The sequence below is a fragment of the Panulirus ornatus genome, chromosome 32, assembly GCF_036320965.1.
Source record: "Panulirus ornatus isolate Po-2019 chromosome 32, ASM3632096v1, whole genome shotgun sequence".
Lineage (NCBI taxonomy): Eukaryota > Metazoa > Arthropoda > Malacostraca > Decapoda > Palinuridae > Panulirus > Panulirus ornatus.
Window position 1 is genome coordinate 7604750 of NC_092255.1, and position 24631 is coordinate 7629380.

Here is a 24631-nt window from a genome sequence, read left to right on the forward strand (position 1 = left end):
TTGGTCATGAAACTTAAGTACAAATACGCCACGCCTCAGTAGTTGGTCATGAAACTTAAGTACAAATACGCCACGCCTCAGTTGTTGGTCATGAAACTTAAGTACAAATACGCCACGCCTCAGTAGTTGGTCATGAAACTTAAGTGCAAATACGCCACGCCTCAGTAGTTGGTTATAAAACTAAAAGCAAATACGTCTTTTCACATGACCCCACACTCTCTGTATATTAACTTTACGTTGTGACCATCGTTGCCTGTTCTTTTTGGGGGGTAAAAAGTTCACCAACATTCGACCATGTTTCACTGCTCATAAAATCTTGAACATGTCTTTCTATACACCCCAGTATAATGCCCACGAGAGATACGTGACCTTTGTATACTAATTCGCGTGACCTGGCTATTATTGACCTTGTTTGAAGGTCAAAACCTACCAAAAAACTTAATTTTTTATTACCAGTAATTGCTACATTCTCTAATACATGTTCATGAGTCTCCACACATAGATGCTGTATCTACATATGTACGTAAGGAGATATATTACCTTTGCTCTCGAATGTTTCTAAGTTTTGATAAAATCTCAGTTCTTCAGGTAAGTTACTTTGACCGTAGATAACCTTAAGTTTAAAGCATTATTCAACGTACAAGAATGTATGAAAAATACATTATGGAGCATACAAGAATGGACGGTTATGATGTCTCCTTCTTCACTCATACAGCTAAAGTTGTGGAATCCTCCTCCTTCTTTCCCTCCTTCATATAACCATCTTTCCCTCCTTCACATAACCATCTTTCCCTCCTTCACATAACCATCTTTCCCTCCTTCACATAACCATCTTTCCCTCCTTCACATAACCATCTTTCCCTCCTTCACATAACCATCTTTCCCTCCTTCACATAACCATCTTTCCCTCCTTCACATAACCATCTTTCCCTCCTTCACATAACCATCTTTCCCTCCTTCACATAACCATCTTTCCCTCCTTCACATAACCATCTTTCCCTCCTTCACATAACCTTTCTTTTTCCTTTAAGACTCAGGTCGACAAAACGCCTGCGGCCTTTGGTTGAGTTCCTGGTTCATTCCTCGCACATTCTGTCAAGCTTTCCCCCCGAGGTGATATGACTCTCTCTCTCTCTCTCTCTCTCTCTCTCTCTCTCTCTCTCTCTCTCTCTCTCTCTCTCTCTCTCTCTCTCTCCCCGTGAAAGAACTCAACATGCACATTTTGTATTGACATTTTCCATCTTTTACTTAACCACTGGAACGTGTTAGACTAACCCCACCCACTGTGTGGATCGTTCCCATGTATCACTAGTGGTACAGATATGATCCACTGGGAAACCACGGGGTTAGAGCTCTTAACAGCTATCTTTGTGACCCAGGACAATGGTTCGATTCCCCATACCAGTTAGCAATTGTTATCCGTCTATCAAAGATCTTGCTATTTGATTTTCAGCATTCCTCTCTTTCTTTCTTTCTTTTTCTTTGTCTTCATTTTCTTCTTTTTCTTCTCCTTTTTTCCTTCATCTTCTGTTTCTTCTTCTCCCTATTTCTTCTTCTTCTTCTTCTTCCATTTCTTCTTCTGTTTCTTCTTCTTCTTCTATTTCTTCTTTTTCTTCTTCTATTTTTTCTTCTATTTCTTCTTCTATTTCTTCTATTTTTCTTCTATTTCTTCTTCTATTTCTTCTTCTTCCTCACCACTCTCCCTCTCGCCTCTTTCCTTCCATGTTTAGTCTCCATCATCCTTAATCTCTTCTTCCCTCCTTGTTTTGCTTTGTTTCATTTCGGATTCTGATTGCCCAGCCGCTGGTAATAACTGTATTACATTTTCTCTCGCCGTCCATTTCATGTTTCTGTAATTCCTTATTTCGCCCCCTTGTGTTTTTACTTAGTGACTTCCTATATCCCATTTTCTATAAGAGTGTCTACCAGTTTTTTTTTTTCGTGTCTTCTTTGTCTTTTCGTATCCCTGACTCGCTTTAAAAAAAAAAAGATTAGGTTTCAATGGGTGACTAAAGCAATTCAAGGCACCGGCCTCCTCTGTCGGAAACACTCCTGGAAATGAACTCGGCGTGCACCACACTGCATCAACCTTCAACTCGAAATCGCAATTTCGAATGGGAAAATCCATTTAACACGGAGCGTGGAAACGCGAAATTGAAAGAAAAAAAAAAGGGAAAAAAGAAAATGGGAGAATGGTTCTGGGGTTGGGTATACAGGCGGGCGAGGCATATACAAGCAGAGTGCTAAACTGCAGTGGAAGTTCGAGGGCTGGGTATTATTGGAATGTGGACTGGAAATCAGGCACTGAAACAGAGTGGAAGACGGAAGGGGAAATATGGATACAGCTCATGAGATTGAACTGTAGGTATTTTAGAGGGTAGGAGCGTAGTTCAGTGGAGTTATGACTTGAGGTATCTATCTATCTATCTATCTGTCTGTCGTGTCAGTGTTTGTTGAGGGTTTTGGGTGATGGTGTGAGGTGGGGATAAGTCATTTACTTTGGGGTGGGGGATTACTGGTGTGTGAGGTGGGGATAAGGTTTTGATGTCTACATGGCGGTTGGTGGGTAGTTAGAGTAGTTTATGCTGTTGCATAAGATTGAGTGCAGAACTTGGGTGTGGTCCAGTGCTGGTGCATAAAATTGAGTGCAGAGTTCGGCTGGGGTCCAGTGCTAGTGCATAGAATTGAGTGCAGAGCTCGGGTGGGGTCCGGTGCTGTTGCAAAGAATTAAGTAACAAGCTGGTTGAGGTGGGACTATGCTGGAAGGATCTTTGTTTCGTTGTTTAGGTGTTGAGTGTATGTGGTGGTGAAGGAACCAGTGAGTGCTTTGTGTTACTATATAGTGTGGTATGTAGCCTCGTTATTATAGTCACACCGGAGAAATGAGCTATGATACCTCTGGGAGTTTGGAACCATATAACCGTAGGGCCTTCTTCTGGAAAGTGACAAAACATGAGACGCATTAAAGATCTGGTAAATGAAAATGTAGAGATAAGTTAGCATCATGAGGTAAGGATGGTCAGTTGACCTGACCAATGCTTGTGGATGGGGTCGGCTCCCTGATATGATCCTCTCATTGGCTGATAGCTTTATAGCCTCTAGCCTCCACTGACCAATGACAGATAAAGGTTTTTTTTTTTATTTTCGACAAGTCATTAATGTGGATTCTACAATTCTCCGTTTTGATTTTGTGTATCAAATTGCACTTCGGAGAATTGTAAAATGCCACTAATGATGTGTGTGTGTGTGCGCATGTGCGTGTTGCCACACACTTCATTATCGAGAAAGTATGTCTCTTCGGTTGTATCTTGGTATCTTTTAGATTACCACAATGAATTTAGATGATAATATAAGACTTTTGACAGAGGGAAGGGTTATGGGGGAGCAGTATAGAGCTAAGACATATATTCAAGTTTTACCGCTGACACCAGCATGTAAGAAAAGCTTATATTTTGAGTGTGGAAGAGACGCAGATGAGGGACCGCCCTTACTGTGGAACAGACACACACGGGGGACCGTCCTCCAGTGTGGAACAGACATAGACGGGATACAGTCCTCTAGTGTGGAACAGACACAGACGGGATACTGTCCTTCAGTGTGGAACAGACACAAACGGGATACTGTCCTTCAGTGTGGAACAGACACAAACGGGATACTGTCCTTCAGTGTGGAACAGACACAGGCTGGGGCACCGTCTTCCAGATAATACCAAAGTGTAATCATGAAGACGTCACCCACTGAGTACACACTTGAGGATAACAACATGTCTCTGGCGTGTGAAGCCAAAACTCGAGATCTTGAAGTATTTATGAATATGTGAAGATCTGAAGATCGTGGATTACAAGCCTGGGGAGGTGGTAGGTATGAGCCATGACCATCGTGGCAGCCTATGTGGTGTTTGGATGATTCTCAAGATCTCCTACAAGGGGTTGAATGGCCTTCGGTTGGTGGATACAGTTCCTTGATGATGACCTGAGCGACCCCTGGCTGCTCGATTGGCTTAAAGCAGAGACAGTTGAATGACTAACCCAACCAGTTGACCCAGGGAGTTTGTGGACACGGACCAGATATTGCCTGACCACCGCTAGCTTAGTCTGGCACGACCCCCTCAGAGTTATGATGGTGAAGGAAGACGAACTAGGGGTCGTCGTGAGGTCTGACACGAACGACCCTGTAGGTTTATGATAAAGGAAGACGACCATGGGGTCGTCGTGAGGTCTGGCCTGTACCTGCTAGGTCATGCCGGTAAAGGAAAACGACCTAGGGTCGTCATGAGTTCTGACACGACCCCACAGGTTTATGATAAAGGAAAACGACCTAGGGTCGTCATGAGTTCTGACACGACCCCACAGGTTTATGATAAAGGAAAACGACCTAGGGTCGTCTTGAGATGTGACACGATCCACCAGGGTTACGACGACAGTGAAGGAAGACGACCTGGGGGTCGTCATGAGTTCTGACACGACCCCACAGGCTTTTGATAAAGGAAAACGACCTAGGGTCGTCTTGAGATGTGACACGATCCACCAGGGTTACGACGACGGTGAAGGAAGACGACCTAGGGGGGGGGGGTCGTCGTGACCCCCACCCGACCACCGGCTACGACCCTGTACATGGCTCTTCCGCAAGATCCCGGATGAGTGTAGTCATCTCCAGCAGAAAAAACCACCCCAGATGTGACGGGCAACACCGGAGGGTGTCGTTATGATGGTGACGAATGACGTTGTAATCACCGAGGGAGGGAGTGGGTGAGGGAGGGAGTGGGTGATGATGTCCATTGGATGGGGGTGGAGGGTGTGTGTGTGTGTGTGTGTGTGTCGGTGGTGTGGCACGGGGTAAAAGGACCGGGGTTGAGGGAGGGGAGGAGAGGGAAGGGGCGAAGTCTGCCCCGCCTGGCTGCGGGGTGAGGAGGGAGGCGGTAGCGGCGGGGGTGAGGATGATTGTGGACCCGAATGTCACCTGGGGAGCGTAAGTCATGGGTGTAATTGGTGTGTTATACCGTGGCTGGCGGGCGGTGCTCGTTAGGTCTGGCACGGGTGAGGCTCCTCCACATACCGGGCTCCAGTGAAATGTACACAGGAGCAAGGTAGGTCATGCCAACACACCACACACAAACACACACACATATATATATATATATATATTTATATTTATTTTATTATACTTTGTTGCTGTCTCCCGCGTTAGCGAGGTAGCGCAAGGAAACAGACGAAAGACTGGCCCAACCCACCCACATACACATGTATATACATACACATCCACAAACACATATACATACCTATACATCTCAGCGTATATATATATATATATATATATATATATATATATATATATATATATATATACCGGGGTCGACGCGCCGTCAATGGATTGAACCAGGGCACGTGAAGCGTCTGGGGCAAATCACGGAAAGCTCTGCGGGGCCCGGATGTTATATATATATATATATATATATATATATATATATATATATATATATATATATATATATATATATATATATATAATGATTGAGGATGCATCGTTGGTGGGAATACCGTCTCGTGCAAAAAGTTATTCGAAAAGCGTCTCATCATTTCCATGCTAACTGGAAGTAGCGCAGGCTTGGAGCTGCAGGGAACTCCTGGAAAGCGGTCCTGGGTAACAAGCGGACCCTCTCTTGTATAGATGTCCTGCTGTATCTATCGATAAGATAGATAACGATTTACAGATAAAGTTGTGGACACGTACCCACACAGCTCCGACTACTGGCGTGTCGTATGCGTGTGTGTCTGTGGACTGCCTGTCTTCAGCCTGCGTGAAATCACACGGTATTACACCTTCCACTCTGTATTACACCCTCCACTCAGTATCTTACCCTCCACTCAGTACCACACCCTCCACTCAGTATTACACCCTCCTCGGTACTACACCCTCCACTCTGTACTACACACTCCACTTAGTGCTACACCCTCCACTCATTATTACACCCTCCACTCTGTATTACACCCTCCACTCGGTAAATGTTCGGAAGCGAAAAGAAGATATTGCAAAAGTTTGACTGGCTTCCATGCAAGGAATGTTGACACATCCTCCCTGGGCAACTTTTTCGTGGACGAAGTCTGGAGGTGTCCGACCCCTCAGGTCACATACCACCCTCCTGAAGGAGGAGGAGGAGGACGACTTCCACGAGATGGAAGAGCCAGAAGAACGTGTCAAAATAACGAGGGAAGCGGACTGATAACGTGAGCATTCTCAGAGTTGAAGAACTCACTCTCTCTCTCTCTCTCTCTCTGAGGACGTTAAACCTTAAGAGGGAAGATTGTGGAGAGAGAGAGAGAGAGAGAGAGAGAGAGAGAGAGAGAGAGAGAGAGAGAGAGAGGTATCGGTCAGTAGAAGCCGCCGAAAGGCTTATAGACACCAAAGGATACGCTGTGGTGAAGCTACACTAGGTAGTTACCGTAGTGGTTGTAACAGGCAGTTACCCTAGTGGATGTAACAAGCAGTTACCCTAGTGGATGTAACAAGCAGTTACCCTAGTGGTTGTAACAAGCAGTTACCCTAGTGGTTGTAACGAGCAGTTACCCTATCGTCCGAGGTAGTTATCGCAGGTCGTTTGTGCCCCTGTGGTGGACAGCTGACGATGTGTTCAATTGTGTACAGCAGGTTTGGAACACACACGGCTGATGATGTGTTCAGCCGTGGCATAATTGGTGATGTGTTCTGCTGTAACAAAGGTTCGAGACATAGCTGGTGTTGTGGTTAGCTGTACCACAGGCTAGGGGCGCAGGTGGTGTAATCAGCTGTGTGCCACGCACTCAAGGCTACAGCTGGTGTCGTGCACAGCTGCACCGAAGTTTCGGGTCGCATCAACAACTGGAATACAGTTGTTGACGCGCCCAGCTGTGTGCCATAGACTCGAGACACAGCTGCCAGGGTGCTGGTGTATAACACTCATTTTGTTCGTGATAGGCATACATGGACTGGAATGGCACAGACACACGTATGTGTACAAGTAGACTCGTATACAGACTCACACACACACACATACACATATGCAAGATCCGTCTGAAGGCAAACCCGCATAGGTTCGAACCCTTATCGCGGCAGCGTGTCCACAGTCCACCCAGCTGTTCATCCTCCCTTCTAGGCTGGTCTTAAGGCGGGATGTGTGTTTATGGCTGAAGATATTAAAGTAAAGACACCGTCAGTAAACAAGGTTGAGAGATGGGGCAGCACGAGAGTTTGACCCTCTCTCCCCGAAATACAAATGGTAATCACACTCACATTCCTGGGGGTCAGGGTTTTGAGGAAGAGACGTTAGCCAGCTGGATGATCTCACGCGCGTGAGATCATCAACAAAGCGTGACCGATCTGTTTGGGTTCATACCCTCCCTCACCACGGCCCTCACACAAGCCAGTCATCACCCCCCCCTCACCATGGCCATCACACTCCTCACCAAACCCACTCACCCCTCACCACGTCTGTCACACTTGCCAACCATCACTCCTCACCACACCCCTCACAGTTGCCAATCATCACCCCAGACCACACCTTCATACTCACCTACCATCACCCCCAAAACCATGACTGTGTCGTACATGAACTCTGTCTTCTTCTGCAGGTGGTAGATGCTAGCGTGTGGAGGGTATCGGAGCGTGGACGATCTCTCGACCCACACCAGCCGTAGGAGCAAGGAGTAAGTAAGTCTCTGTCCAACCTGGACCTTTACAACGACAGCGTAGGAGATTCTGTTATCTGTACTAACGTATGTATTCTGTACGGGGGAGGAGGAGGGGAGTTCTACACCCACTAGGCCTCCGTCTCTTGAACTTTCTCTCCTGTCATACGACATTTTGAACTTCTGAATGATGTCAGCGTTTAGTCTCAGTACCTGGTTCGTCCCATTCATCTGCTCCTCTCATACTATGGGACTCCTTATTTACGTCTTTGTTGATAAGTTTTTTATTTGCTTATTTCACTGTTCTGGACTCTGGTTGTCTTTTGCCTTTTTTGAAGTCCTTTTCATCGGTGAAATCGTAAAACGGACCAAAAAACTGAAAAGATATAATCAAAACTCCCCTTACTCTTCCTCTTTCACGGTGCACAAATTTATGGCGTATAATCTATCACTATAACTCTACATCTGATCTATCACTGTAACTCTACATCTAATCTATCACTATAACTCTACATCCGATCTATCACTATAACTCGACATCTAATCTATCACTATAACTCAACATCTAATGTCACTATAACTCACATATGATCTATCACTATAACTCAACATCTAATCTATCATTATAACTCAACATCTGATCTATCACTATAACTCATCATCTAATCTATCACTATAACTCTATATCTAATCTATCACTTTAACTCAACCCTGTTATTGATGTTATTGTCTTTGTTGAGATCCTCTGGACTTTTTCTGACTGTCAAGTCCCCTTCCCCGACCATCATCACCTGGGGAAGTGGATGTCCCCCACCTGGAGGGGACATCACTGTATTTAGCCCAATATCATCATCAGGTCTCAGACTCACCGGCGATAGTGTGTTATTTACCCGGCATTTGGGATTCAGAGTCGTCCCCATCTGTTCCCGCTGGTGTGTGTGTGTGTGTGTGTGTGTGTGTGTTTCTGTAAGCTACCGTCAGCCCACACAGGATCTTCAAACTCAAGGATGTCTTCTTTCGTTTTCCATTTCCTATGCTACTGCAGTTACTCCTGCTATTCCGTATTTCGTCCCGGATTCATCTTCTTTTTCTCTCATCCCCGCGTGATCCCTTCGATTTTTTTTTTTTTCCTTTTTAGCCTCCAAGTTAAATTGTCACGTCTTAACCTTTGTCTTTTTTTTTCCCCCCTAGGGAAAGGTCCCTCTCTTTTCCAGGCATTCCCAGTGAACTTCGCAAACAGAGGTTGGCTTGTTACTGGGTTTTTTAGGCTTGAGACCAATCCATGACCAGAGTTATTGAAGCCTTCAACGTCATCCATCAACCGAAGAATTTCCCTAACACAGTTTACTAAAGTTAAGGTGGATTCATACATTGAGAATTCATACATTCTCGCGCTATTGCATGTAGCCCGGACACAACACTCTCGCGAGTATGTATATATATATGTATGTAATAAGTCGACTTTCAGGGTATGAATGTGTGATCTACATATATGAAAAATTTCTCTTCCGTTCCTTCAGCCAGTCTATCACCTGTACCCGTCCCACTACGCCATCGGGGTGAAATACTGATCAAAGAAGAGTTGACGAACTCATCCCTCATCCTCGTCGCGTCCTTCCCTCCCCCTCCAGCTTTATATTCATACCAAGTGTGCAATTCCAGACCATTTCTCACACCACCTCTGATATTTTCCCGACAACCTGTGTCACCTCCTCTGGGTACAGGTGGGTGGGTAGCGCTCCACAATCTGTGCCGTCTTCCTTCTCTCCTGAACCCACTCATTGTCATACTCTGTGTCTCATTCTTAGGTCTTCCTCTTCCCCTAGGGCTAGGAAATGTAAGAGTGTGTTACACTGGCATATGACCATTGCCCTCTCGTCCTGCTTGGCTTATATACCACTCGAGGCTATACTTTCAGCGAGTCACAGGCGAGGTGACGCCGCCCGTACCTACCCACCCACCCACACACAGACGGAGGTGGGAACAGCTAAATGAGTTGCCTCCGCTGGAATTATGTGGGTGATGTGGCTCTCTACCGGGTGCTGCGGTTGCGAGGTCATGCCAGTGGCACCGTCTCCTATTTCGACTATTAATATATATATATATATATATATATATATATATATATATATATATATATATATATATATATATATATATATATATATCCTCCCCTCTCTTTTTTTTTTTTTTTTTTTTTTTTTAATTTTCCAAAAGAAGGAACAGAGGGGGCCAGGTGAGGATATTCCAAAAAAGGCCCAGTCCTCTGTTCTTAACGCTACCTCGCTATCGCGGGAAATGGCGAATAGTATGAAAATATATATATATATATATATATATATATATATATATATATATATATATATATATATATATACATATATATATATATATATATATGCCTTGAAGAATGTGTGGAAGTCGAGAACATTATCTCGGAAAGCAAAAATGGGTATGTTTGAAGGAATAGTGGTTCCAACAATGTTGTATGGTTGCGAGGCGTGGGCTATGGATAGAGTTGTGCGCAGGAGGGTGGATGTGCTGGAAATGAGATGTTTGAGGACAATGTGTGGTGTGAGGTGGTTTGATCGAGTAAGTAACGTAAGGGTAAGAGAGATGTGTGGAAATAAAAAGAGCGTGGTTGAGAGAGCAGAAGAGGGTGTTTTGAAATGGTTTGGGCACATGGAGAGAATGAGTGAGGAAAGATTGACCAAGAGGATATATGTGTCGGAGGTGGAGGGAACGAGGAGAAGTGGGAGACCAAATTGGAGGTGGAAAGATGGAGTGAAAAAGATTTTGTGTGATTGGGGCCTGAACATGCAGGAGGGTGAAAGGAGGGCAAGGAATAGAGTGAATTAGATCGATGTGGTATACCGGGGTTGACGTGCTGTCAGTGGATGTCTCCATGAAACAACCATGGAGACATCACACACCCCTGCCGCAAACCTACATTCACCGAGAAGCAATCACTTTCCTCTCCTACACGTACACATGCCTTACATCCTCGATAAAAACCTTTCACTGCTTCTAACAACTTGCCTCCCACACCATATATTCTTAATACGTTCCACAGAGCATCTCTATCAACTCTATCATGTGCCTTCTCCAGATCCATGAATGCTACATACAAATCCATTTGCTTTTCTAAGTATTTCTCACATACATTCTTCAAAGCAAACACCTGATCCACGCATCCTCTACCATTTCTGAAACCACACTGCTTTTCCCTAATCTGATGCTCTGTACATGCCTTCACCCTCTCAATCAATACCCTCCCATATAATTTACCAGGAATACTCAACAAACTTATACCTCTGTAATTTGAGCACTCACTCTTATCCCCTTTGCCTTTGTACAATGGCACTATGCAAGCATTCCCGCCAATCCTCAGGCACCTCACCATGAATCATACATACATTAAATAACCTTACCAACCAGTCAACAATACAGTCACCCCCTTTTTAGATAAATTCCACTGCAATACCATCCAAACCTGCTGCCTTGCCGGCTTTCATCTTTCGCAAAGCTTTTACTACCTCTTCTCTGTTTACCAAATCATTTTCCCTAACCCTCTCACTTTGCACACTATCTCGACCAAAACACCCTATATCTGCCACTCTATCATCAAACACATTTAACAAACCTTCAAAATACTCACTCCATCTCCTTCTCACATCACCACTACTTGTTATCACCTCCCCATTAGCCCCCTTCACTGAAGTTCCTATTTGCTCCCTTGTCTTACGCACTTTATTTACCTCCTTCCAAAACATCTTTTTATTCTCCCTAAAATTTAGTGATACTCTCTCACCCCAACTCTCATTTGCCCTCTTTTTCACCTCTTGCACCTTTTTCTTGACCTCCTGCCTCTTTCTTTTATACATCTCCCACTCATTTGCATTTTTTCCCTGCAAAAATCGTCCAAATGCCTCTCTCTTCTCTTTCACTAATAATCTTACTTCTTCATCCCACCACTCACTACCCTTTCTAATCAACCCACCTCCCACTCTTCTCATGCTACAAGCATCTTTTGCGCAATCCATCACTGCCTCCCGAAATACATCCCATTCCTCCCCCACTCCCCTTACCTCCTTTGTTCTCACCTTTTTTGTACTCAGTCTCTCCTGGTATTTCTTCACACAAGTCTCCTTCCCAAGCTCACTTACTCTCACCACTCTCTTCACCCCAACATTCTCTCTTCTTTTCTGAAAACCCCCTGCAAATCTTCACCTTCGCCTCCACAAGATAATGATCAGACATCCAGTTGCACCTCTCAGCACATTAACATCCAATAGTCTCTCGCGCGCCCATTAATTGACACGTAATCCAATAACGCTCTCTGGCCATCTCTCCTACTTACATACGTATACTTATGTATATCTCGCTTTTTAAACCAGGTATTCCCAATCACCAGTCCTTCTTCAGCACATAAATCTACAAGCTCTTCACCATTTCCATTTACAACACTGAACACCCCATGTATACCAATTATTACCTCAACTGCCACATTACTCACCTTTGCATTCAAATCACCCATCACTATAACTGGTCTTGTGCATCAAAACCACTCACACACTCATTCAGCTGCTCCCAAAACACTTGCCTCTCATGATCTTTCTTCTCATGCCCAGTTGCACATGCACCAATAATCACCCATCTCTCTCCATCAATTTTCAGTTTTACCCATATCAATCTAGAATTTACTTTCTTATACTCTATCACATACTCCCACCACTCCTGTTTCAGGAGTAGTGCTACTCCTTCCCTTGCTCTTGTCCTCTTACTAACCCCTGACTTTACTCCCAAGACATTCCCAAACCACTCTTCCCCTTTACCCTTGAGCTTCGTTTCACTCAGAGCCAAAACATCCAGGTTCCTTTCCTCAAACATACTACCTGTCTCTCCTTTTTTCTCATCTGGGTTACATCCACACACATTTAGACACCCCAATCTGAGCCTTCGAGGAGGATGAGCACTTCCCGCGTGACTCCTTCTTCTGTTTCCCCTTTTAGAAAGTCAAAGTACAAGGAGGGAAGGGTTTCTGGCCCCCCGCTCCCGTCCCCTTTAGTCGCCTTCTACGACACGTGAGGAATGCGTGGGAAGTATTCTTTCTCCCCTATCCCCAGGGATAGGGGAGAATATATATATATATATATATATATATATATATATATATATATATATATATATATATATATATATATATTCCTATATATATATATATTCCTATGAGTCCACGGGGAAAATGAAACACGATAGGTTCCCAAGTGCACTTTCGTGTAATGATAGCATCGTCAGGGGAGACACAAGAGAGAAATATAAGTCAGTTGATAAACATCGAAGAGACGAAGGTAGGACGCCATTTGGTTTACCAAATGGCGTCCTCTCTTGTGTCTCCCCTGATGATGTGATTATTACACGAAAGTGCACTTGGGAACTTATCATGTTTCATTTTCCCCGTGGACTCATAGGAATATCTTGATCACGCGCAGAATTGTGATTCTTTCCAACACACACACATACACACACACACACACACACACATATATATATATATATATATATATATATATATATATATATATATATATATATAAGTTTTGTGGAAAGTTTTGTGGGGCCTGGATGTAGAAAGAGAGCTGTGGTCTCGGTGCATTATACATGACAGCTAGAGACTGAGTGTGAACGAATGTGGACTTTGTTGTCTTTTCCTAGCGCTACCTCGCGCACATGCGGGGAGGGGGTTGTCATTTCATGCGTGGCGGGGTGGCGACGGGAATGAATAAGGCCAGACAATATGAATTATGTACATGTGTATATATGTATATGTCTGTGTGTGTATATGTATGTATACGTTGAGATGTATAGGCATGTATATGTGCTGTGTGTGGACGTGTATGTATATACATGTGTATTTGGGTGGGTTGGGCCATTCTTTCGTCTGTTTCTTTGCGCTACCTCGCTAACGCGGGAGACAGCGACAAAGTATAATGAATAAATAAATATATTCACAGAGCCAATAATACCGTGTCAGCCAGTAAGTAAATGCCTCCCTTCGTGGCTGCTTGATTAACTTCGTACCCAAGTACAGAAAATAACTAGTTTCACCGTAAACCAGAAACTCTCCTTTAATTAGGCTCGGCCAGACCCAGCTAGAGTTTCTCATTATTATAATGTGTCCCTTAGCTGGACGAACAACACCGCCTCCAGCACTGCGTTGGCTCGTAAACTCCAGAAAAATACTTAATATAGAAATAAACTGTGGTGGATGTGGAGGCATTGTAACGGAAGGCTTAAAATTGTCGTGTATACGTATCTATAATTCAGGTATCTTGTAAGTAACTCTTAGGGTGTAGCTTTATGTGTACTTGGGGTGTAACATCCTGTGTAACTAGAGGATTTACTGTTCTACCTTGGAGTGTACCGTCATGTGTACCTGCATAATGTACCTGGATGGGATTGTGGCATGTGTACCTGATGTATATATGTAAACCTGGAACGTGTACCGTCATATTGACCTAAAAGTCATAAGTCTCTGCCTACTTAGAAGGTGTAGTGATAAGTGTACCTAGAGTGTTGGGGCTTTCCTGTAAACCCTGGATGCTTAACGTCATTTAACACGTGTTGAGTGTAGCGTTATATGTACACCTTAAAAGTGTAACGTCAAGGATTCTTGGGGAGTGTATCGTGTGCTTGACCTGCTGCATGTACCGTCATGTGCGTCTGGAGGGTGTACCGCCACACACACACACACACACACACACACACACACACACACACACACACACACACACACCAGGATAGCTTTCAAGTATATGGATAAGGAGATATGTCAGTAATCCGTTCACATCCTGCAGAAGGTCAGAACTTGTAGAGTTTGCTTCTTAAGTTTGGTCACTTCACCTAAGCAGGCACTTGAGAGTAGATCCAGAAGAGAGCGGTAAGACTGGGACCAGAAATAAGCGAGCTGAGTTACAGGGAGTGACTAAAGGCTTTGAATTTGCCCACCTTTGGGTAGAAAGAGTGAGGGCGTGACCCGATCACTGCCTTTGAAATAGCTGGATGACGTGGAGAGTGGACAGTTCTTCGAGATATTGACTGATAAAGCAACCAGGGAGCATTCCATGAAACCAGCAGACATCTTGTTGAAAAAAAAAAAATGTGAAGCTGTAATTTTTTAGTCTAGAGAAATGGATGAATTGAATGACTTGAGGACATGGTTCACTCAGAGATCGCACATAAAGCAGAAGATAAGTTATTTGGTATAATAGAATATCCAGATGTGGGGCCCCCCACGACTGTAATACTCCCTCGCTGTACAGTACAGACAAGTAAATCACAAATGGGTTAATTGCAGACATAAAGTCAAGGCAGGGGAAAATCACACCAACCAGACACATCAGGATAGGCTAAGCTTGTTATCTAATCCACACAAATGCATATTCCTAGTTCATCCCGGGAAGAAATGAATGCCAGAGAGCGCTAGAGATGGACAGACTTATAAATTTAGCTGTGAGGGAACTTGACATCAGTATCAAGTAACTCGCGGTTGGTCATATCGTGGGAACACACAAGACAGACGGTGTTCGGGAGGAATAGCAAAATCTGGGAGTTGAGTTTCTTGGGCTGAAAATAACCACAGAGTAAAGGTATTTGAACCAGAGTTGGAGTTTTTAGGAGTTGACTCTCTTGGGCTGAAGATAACCACAGAGTAAAGGTATTTGAACCAGAGTTGGAGTGTTAAGTGCTCGGAAGGAGTAGATACGCTGGACGAAACACTGAAGAAAATCATTGAAGATGGAAGGTATACACTTAGGGATGGAGCAGTCAAGGAAACATCTGATGCTGTAGATGGAAGACTTCAGAGGACACACGTCGTTCAAGTCAGCTGTGAGAAGATGAAAAGGAAGTTTAGAGATACGGTGTGGCTGTAGCAGATAATACGAAAGTGGATAACGACACAAATGGACGAAGTTGTACAAAGACAGAGGTTTAAGGATGTAAGGTCGTGACCATAGTTGCTTGGAAGAGAACTGTGTGTGGAACAAGGAGGAGAGGGAGCCTGGAGAAAGGGAGCATTTTAAAAGAGTTGCTGGATGCGATGGGCTTGATAAATAAAAGTCAGGATGTAAGAGACGTAAGGAGATAGGTGTGTTATGAGCTGAGGTAAGGCCACCCTGTGGTCAAGGTGTGTTTCAGCAAAGTAGAAAAAGGAAAACACACAAAAAAAGAGGATTTCACAGGGGACTATGTCAATAGTGACAAACCAAGAGGGATGAGAGAGAGAGAGAGAGAGAGAGAGAGAGAGAGAGAGAGAGAGAGAGAGAGAGAGAGAGAGAGAGAGAGAGAATAATCAAATATATGAAAAGAAAATGAGATGAGTCAGGACAGAGGGAGGAAAAACACCCCCACACATCTCACACACACAGAGAGAGGCCAGACCCACGTAGTTCGTGCCACGTGCCTTAGGCTGAAGGCTTTGTATTCATATGCAGACAGGATGGCGGCTAAGAGAAAGGAGCTGGAACTAAAAAGATCAAAGAAAGGAACCCTGGTGTATTGTTTGAGTGTTGGAAGCAAAACACTCGCCGAGGCTAGGCTCAAACCTTATGTGCCCTGTAAGGTACATGACAACAGGAAGGATAGGGAAGGTGAAGGGAAGGGAAAGGGGGATTTGCCATCTTGATAAGGGACAACACTGAATCTCGGAAAGTGTTGGTAGACGACCCATTCACACAATACCTAATAGGAAGAGTTATCGTAAGGAAGAACTGCATAGCGGAGATGATAAACCATAACCTTTCAAAGAATTCTAATGAACAAGAACAAATGGTGGAAGAGAGCGGGCTTGGAAAGTAGCCTTTGCGTAGATATATCAAGGGAGACTGACTGAAGAATGTATTTGGGAGAGAGTCAATGAAAGTAGGAGAGGGTAAAGAGAGAGGTATTCAGGGAAGAAGTGCTTATATATGCAGGGGAATTGTGTTGCATGTAGAAGGTAAGATGTGGAAGTATGATGAAGGGTAGTGAGAAGTGGAATGAGAAAAGCATATCGCTGTTGGGGAAGATATGGGAGGTGTATAGACGGGATCTGCAGGGAATGAGAGTAAGCGATTGGGAGGAATACAAGAGAATGTGGCAGCAGGTCACGAGAAAAGGTATGAGAGATGAAAACGAGGGTAGAAAGAGATCGAATGAGGGAGCATAAATTAAATTCAGAGAGAATAAGAAAATAAATGATTTCGAGGGAGGTGAACTGTACCAGTGGAACAAGAGAACAAATGGGAAAGGCAGGAAGAGGAGCAGATGAGAAAGTGGTAACAGGCAAAAATGCAATGAAGAGATGGAGTGAGCATTTCCAAGGACTGCTAGATGTTAAGATGGTAGGAAGGCAGACATACAGTTCTCAGAACGAGGTGGCATACAGAGTGGGAGAGTTGTGGCGAATTGTATAGCGAGAAGAGGAAAGGTTATGAAGGCTTCGCACAAGATGACGTGTGGCAAATTGGCTGGAGAGGAAAAGTGTGAGTGACTCTCTCGTAAAAGGGGATGACAGTGTTGTTGATTAGCTAGTCAGGTTATTCTACGTTGGTGTGGCGCAAAGTGAGATGCTTGAGGAGTGGCAGAATGCATTCTAGTCCCATGTGTAATGTTTCGGGGAACAAAAACGAATGTTCGAACTACAGAGGCATAAGTCAATCAACTATACTGTTAATGTGTATAAAAGGTAGTGAATGAGAAGGTAGTTGGCATGCACAGAGCATATGGCTAGAGAGGAGCAGTGTGGTAATAGGAGATAAAGAGTGTGCAGACGGAAGAATTTCTGTCAGAGGTTGAGATAATGACTGACTTGTATGTAGGGCAGCGCGTCATGCGATTTATCAAGATGCCTTTTGGAGAGGGCTTGGAATACGCTTTGTGGAGAGGGCTTGGAATACGCTTTGTGGAGAGGGCTTGGAATACGCTTTGTGGAGAGGGCTTGGAATACGCTTTGTGGAGAGGGCTTGGAATACGCTTTGTGGAGAGGGCTTGGAATACGCTTTGTGGAGAGGGCTTGGAATACATGGTGTAGGAGGAAAGATACTGAATGCAGGAAGGAGCTTTTGTGAGGAGAGTTAGGCGTCTGCACAGATAGGAAGGAAGGGGGGTTAGTGTTTGCAGGTGAAGGTGGGTTTTCGTCAAGGATATGTGATGTCACCACGTCTGTTTGATCTGTTGACAAATAATTGAGGGAGTAAAATATTAGGGTCTTAGAGCGAGTGGCAGATCCACAGTTTGCTTGGGTAGGGGTAGATGCCTAGAAGAACAAAAGGATCAGGAGACAAACTGCATGGAGAGAATCTACACGCTGGTGACAAGGTTTGAGAAAGTGAGTGAAAGGAGAAAGTTGAGAATTAATGTGAACAAAATTAGCGTAATGAGGTGCGACAGGGAGTGTGATGAGTGTGATGGAAGGGTGTGAGTGTGCGTCTACAGTGAGGAGGAGCTGGAGGCAGTTTGGTGCTGAAGTGAGTCACGGAATGGATGCATTAAGGAGTATGCATATAACCACGAAGAAAATGAAACACGGTAAGTTCCCAAGTGCACTTTCGTTTTGTGATCACATCGTCAGGGGAGATACAAGAATGAGATAGAAGACGTATAACAGGATATGCAGTATAACAGTTGATATACAAGGAAGAGACGTAGCTAGACGTATAACAGGATATGCAGTATAACAGTTGATGTACAAGGAAGAGACGTAGCTAAGTCGCCATTGGTAAACTAGCGTTACCGGATGGTGGTGTTCGAGTTGATGGTGTCCGGGTCTGGCTTCATGCCTGACTGTTCTACGTCTTCTATCTCATTCTTGCATCTCCCCTGACGATGTGATTATTACACGAAAGTGCACATGGGAAGTTATCGTGTTTCATTTTCCTCATGGTTTTATGCATATACTAAATCATTCGCACCACTGTGACCTCTTGCAGCATTGAGGAGTGTGTAGGCGAGGAGGCCAGTGTCATTCGGAACCACGATTATGTTTTAAAGATACATTTGTCACGACAGTGTTCATGCGGATGTGAATCTTGGCCCCTGAACGCTGAGGAGAGGAGGATCGGTGGATGTGCTGGAAATGAGATGCCTGAGGACGATATGTGGTATTGGACGGATTTCTCCTGTAATGAATAATAGTGTTGTAGAAATGCGTCTTTGTGGGAGCAGTCTGATTAAGAGAGCCGACCAGGGCGTGGGACAGTTAGGGCTATGATCCTGGACCATCCCCCTAGCAAAACCTCAGCAAGATCCCTGGACCATCCCCCTAGCAACACCTCAGCAAGACCCCTGGACCATCCCCCTAGCAACACCTCAGCAAGACCCCTGGATCATCCCCTTAGCAACACCTCAGCAAGATCCCTGGACCATCCCCCTAGCAACACCTCAGCAAGACCCCTGGATCATCATCCTAGCAACACCTCAGCAAGACCCCTGGATCATCCCCTTAGCAACACCTCAGCAAGATCCCTGGACCATCCCCCTAGCAACACCTCAGCAAGACCCCTGGATCATCATCCTAGCAACACCTCAGTAAGACCCCTGGACCGATATCATCTCAGCCGCTCGGTCCAGCATCTCGCGGAGCTGCTGGTGATCAGCTTGGTGGTCTGGAAGCCATGATGCATGATGGAAGGTAATGGAGTGTGGTGGTGTGAGTAAAGCTGGGGATGTGTGGGAGACGCATATACGTAGCTTACTGTGGCGACCCAGTAGCTGGCAGGGCGGGCCGCCTGTGGTGTAATGTTTACAGCGAAGTTTTGGCCTTGTGAAACTACTTCTCTTCCTCTTCTTCCTCCTCCTCTTCCTCCTCCTCCTCCTCCTCCTTCATCTTCTTTCTTTCTTTCTTTCTTACTTTTTCTCTTTCTTTCTTCCCAGTTCGTAGACGTTCTCCATATATCACATCCTCTTCTTTTCTCTTCTCTTCATTTTTACTTTCACCCTTTTTCTTTCCTCCTTCTCCTCCTCTTCATCAGAAGCAGACACAAGATGACACTTGGCTAGACTGGGAGAGGTCAGTGTTTATCTTCACCGCATAAATATGAGTCTTGCGGTCTCCTGGGCTCCAGCGAATACTGGAAACTGGAGTCACTGGTTCTGAAGTCTTGGTGACGGTGTTGAGTTCCCCAGGGGCTTCAGAAGGTGTGGATAGAAGGTGTGGACGGCGGGTTTAGGAATAAGAAACTCAGAAAAGGTAGACGAGGAAGGGTAAAGGGTGATGGTCCTGGATTACTGGAGGGAAGGAACTGGAACTGGAATGCTTGGGAAGTATCCAGGCCAAGGTACCTGGCTGCTAATGGAACTGTTCCATTTTCACTCCCGTTGGCCAGGATTCATGGCTGAGGACGAACTCTGATGCGTACATTGTGCCATGTATATACTCCTTTTTTTTTTTGATTTTCCAAAAGAAGGAACAGAGGGGGGCCAAGTGAGGATATTCCTTGAAAGGCCCAGTCCTCTGTTCTTAACGCTACCTCGCTAACACGGGAAATGGCGAATAGTTTGAAAGAAAAGAATATATATATATATATATATATATATATATATATATATATATATATATATATATATATATATATATATTTTTTTTTTTTTTTTTTTTTTTTTTTTTTCATACTATTCGCTATTTCCCGCGATAGCGAGGTAGCGTTAAGAACAGAGGACTGGGCCTTTGAGGGAATATCCTCACCTGGACCTCTTCTCTGTTCCTTCTTTTGGAAAAAAAAAAAAAAAAAAAAAAAAAAAAAAAAAAAAAACGAGAGGGGAGGATTTCCAGCCCCCCGCTCCCCTCCCTTTTAGTCGCCTTCTACGACACGCAGGGAATACGTGGGAAGTATTCTTTATATATGTTACTGGCTTGTTTTTCAGGCAAGGTTAAGTATACGGTGGGAGTATTCTAGTGTTGTGACTATATATATATATATATATATATATATATATATATATATATATATATATATATATATATATCTGCAATGGTATCCAGCTTTTTCTCTTGTTTTAAACGAAGTTTTAGATAATTACATCAACACAAACGAGTTGACAGTCTAGTCTGGCTGATGATCATGACATCATACGAAAAACACAAAAACAACCATTCAGTAAGCACTTTGGACCATGACGTCATGGGACGGTCAACCAATCAGTGTTCATCATGAGAAATGAATTTACGTAACGACGAGGATTCCTTTCTTGGGCAGCCAAACCGTTTCGCATCTCATTTGGTCTGTTTTTACCACAGTCTTGACCACGTATATATATTCACTTGAGATGCCTTTACTACACCTGTCTTCATCGAATTCGCCTTTACCACATCTGCTGTCCCTTCCTACGCCTTCAGCACACCTGTAGTCCCTTCCTACGCCTTCAGCACACCTGTCGCTCCTTCCCACGCCTTCATCACATCTGTAGTTCCTTCCTACGCCTTCAGCACACCTGTAGTCCCTTCCTACGCCTTCAGCACACCTGTAGTTCCTTCCTACGCCTTCACCACACCTGTCGCTCCTTCCCACGCCTTCATCACATCTGTAGTTCCTTCCTACGCCTTCACCACACCTGTAGTTCCTTCCTACGCCTTCATCACACCTGTCGTCCCTTCCTACGCCTTCATCACACCTGTCGTTCCTTCCTACGCCTTCACCACACCTGTCGTCCCTTCCTACGCCTTCATCACACCTGTAGTTCCTTCCTACGCCTTCAGCACACCTGTAGTTCCTTCCCACGCCTTCACCACACATGTAGTTCCCTCCCACGCCTTCACCATACCTGTGTCGTCCTTTCCCATACGCTCACCACACCAGTAGTCCCCTCCCACTCCTTCACCACACCTGTAGTTCCCTCCCACGCCTTCACCATACCTGTGTCGTCCCTTCCCATGCCTTCACCACACCTGTAGTTCCCTTCCCACACCTTCACCATACCTGCTTTCACCAGGCCAGTGCAGATCTGTGAAAGCGTCCTGGTGTAGATCCCCAAAGTACCCCATGGGCAAATATCTTTAACGTATGAAGAAAAACCCCGAGAGGCGACTTGCATATATATATATAGAGTTCCTTCATTAGCTGTCACACACAGTTCTAACGGCGCACTACAGATGCCAAAAGCTTATGTAGTATTTCATGGCTATTGGTGAAGGGTCAAAGGCATTTTAAGACGATGCCAGGGTCGTGGTTTCTGGTCATGTACAATCGAGGCGTGTTCTAATGGAAGGACGCAGACGTGTGTGGAAAGCTAGTCTTGCCTCAGTGGAAGGGCTGCCCAAGTAGGGAAAGCCTTTGTTCATGTTAAATACAGTCATACTGGGATGAGCTGACTGTAGCTGTATTTTCCCTGTAATTGTGTGATGGTGTTTGGATCGTCTGAGCAGCTCGTGACGTTCAAAAAATTTCATGGTTCAAAAACGAGACGGAGCGTTTGTAAGGACGATCAATAATTACTGAATTCGACGGCTTTTGGATGAGGAAAATCCTGCAGTGACCATGAGGACACGATGGAAATACAGTACAAAAATACATCAGTGCAGTGATGAAATACTGCAATAATGAGACAGCTCAATAATACAATAATACAATGGTACAATATCTGAGTATATTTACATACACATATTCCTCGTCTACAAAATCATGAGCAACATATGTTAATATACGCATGTCAGATCTTGACAAGAATGGGCTACAAAGACAGATTTCATTGTATATCTGGTTTATATGCATATATCCACGCTGAAATTTCATTCTACCCTGTGTATATTGGAGAGTCGAATGAGGCTTGGCTGATCTGGGGCTTCAGTACAGACAGGAACATGATTTAACAATGTCAGATGTTTCGTGAGGTGAGAAACTATATATATATATATGATTTTTTCATTATACTCAATCGCCGTCTCCCGTGTTAGCGAGGTAGCGCAAGGAAACAGACGAGGAATGGCCTAGCCCACCCACATTCACATGTATATACATAAACGCCCATACATGCACATATACATAATATACATTTCAACTTATTCGTACATATACATTCACAGACATATACATATATATACATTCATATGAGTCTCCATGGACTTTTAGGAATATACATAATCACGCGCAAAATTGTGATCCTTTCCAATATATACACATGTATATATCCATACTTGCTGCCTTCATCCATTCCCGTCGCGAGGAAGAAATATATGAATATTGTATCTGTGACTCTTTCTCTGCGCCTGACTGACTTCGTCAGTCGTGTGACTGATACCACAGATTCAGTCAGGATGTAGAGATCGCAGATACAGACAACCTAGTTCAGTCAAACTCATCCATACATGTTTCAAGTAAACCTCGCTCACCTGTAGGTCGATGTTAAGAACAGTAGATCTGGGCAAACACACCATCCAATGGTCTGTTTCATTGCTTCAGAAACACTGTCTCCCAGTTATAAGTAGGCCTTCACACTGTTTATACCCAGGGAAAACTTTAATTACTTAACATCAACGTTGGATAAGTTATGGGAAAGTCTACTTACATTTAGATAGTGTGATCAAAGTACGAGATTAGGCAAGTGGTACCAAGGAGTGGCTCAAAGGACAGAATTGTAAGCACCTGTTGAGCAACAGGTGTTTTTGGAACCACAGGTAATGTGATACCTTTAACTCGTCTCTAAAGACTTTTATATTACTCCAACTACCTGTTCCTGGGTGCGAAGTAGCCGGAATAAAGACATCTTTGCTTCTACTGTGGACAGAATATTCGCATGTCTTCACCACCAACGATAGATGCTAATTGGCTGTCTCACTCATGAAGTCATGGCTGCACCGCACGCTGATTGGTTGGTTTTCTCGTGATGTCACGATCATCAGCCATCCTGAGTGGTTAACGTAACGCGTGATGTCATAAGCAACTAAAGCTTCACACTACAACTACACCAACAGCAGATGTAAGTTCGGGGTCATCCGTCATCCATCATCATCATCCGTATGGTCGAGGCGTCTGCTAGTTCACCGTTACTTGCTCGGCCATACCGTACATACCCCTGTATGTCCCTGTGTCTTGTACTCTCCCAGGGCGATTTTGCGAAGTCGAACTGTTATCGTAAAACTTGCCTTTATTCCGTTAGTTTCGCTTTTCCCCATTTGTTTCGCTTTAAACCGTTTGTTTCGCTTTATCCCGTTTGTTTCTGTACCACGCTCCTTAACACGGAAGTTAGATATATCTATCATCATATATGGGGCTAAATTGCTTAATCCTTGCTGATAAAACAAGCCATTAACACTAGGGTGAGAATGAACACAGATGCAAAGTGTATTCCGTTAGCTTTCCAGACCGTGACGCATTCACGGAACGCCCAGGGTCGAAGGTATAGGTTCGAATCCTTGGATTACGGGAGTCTGTCCACACTCAACCCATCTGTTCATCCACCCCTAGAGGGTTTAGTCGATAAAGCGGGTACCTGGCTCAGGCGAGGGTGTTTATAGTATATGTATTATGTAATATAGCGTTGATGAAGTGGTTTTTGATAGGGCCTCGCTTGCTTGCTTGCCCACCCGCCTGCCCCGCCTGAGCTAACATAAAATTGAAAAAATAAATGGCAAGAAAAAAAGAAAAAAAAAGGAAAAAAGAGCACTCTTCGGCACAGAGTCTGCCGGCAGCTATGAGTTCTGGAAAACGTGAGTGTAAAATTTAATGGAACGGTTGCATTAGCACTCAGGCGCCACCGCCAAGATGCTTCCCAGATTTTCCAGTTCCAGTCCCACCAATAATCCAGGAACACCCCCCCCCCCCCCCGCTCCACGTCTACCTAACTCTGAGCCTTGTAGCCTCGGACCCAACACACCCACGCCAACACCCACGCCTTCTTAACCCACCCCTTCCCCCGACGAACCTCATACCGTCTCTGTGAGATTTTCCCCCCAGTGGTGGGGACGGCTCCAGGTTCGAGGCGTGGCTGGAAATCCA

The 24631-nt window shown here is 44.5% G+C and overlaps 1 protein-coding gene across 4 annotated transcripts in view; it reads left to right on the forward strand.

Annotated features, from left to right (window-relative positions):
• LOC139759031 (uncharacterized) overlaps positions 1-24631 on the forward strand; it is a 139482-nt gene that overhangs the window by 97847 nt on the left and 17004 nt on the right. For all 4 annotated transcript variants that reach the window (XR_011714977.1, XR_011714978.1, XM_071680935.1 and 1 more), the window contains exon 2: positions 7605-7679. The gene's annotated coding sequence lies outside the window, so the exon portion shown is untranslated. The remainder of the gene's footprint in view (positions 1-7604; positions 7680-24631) is intronic.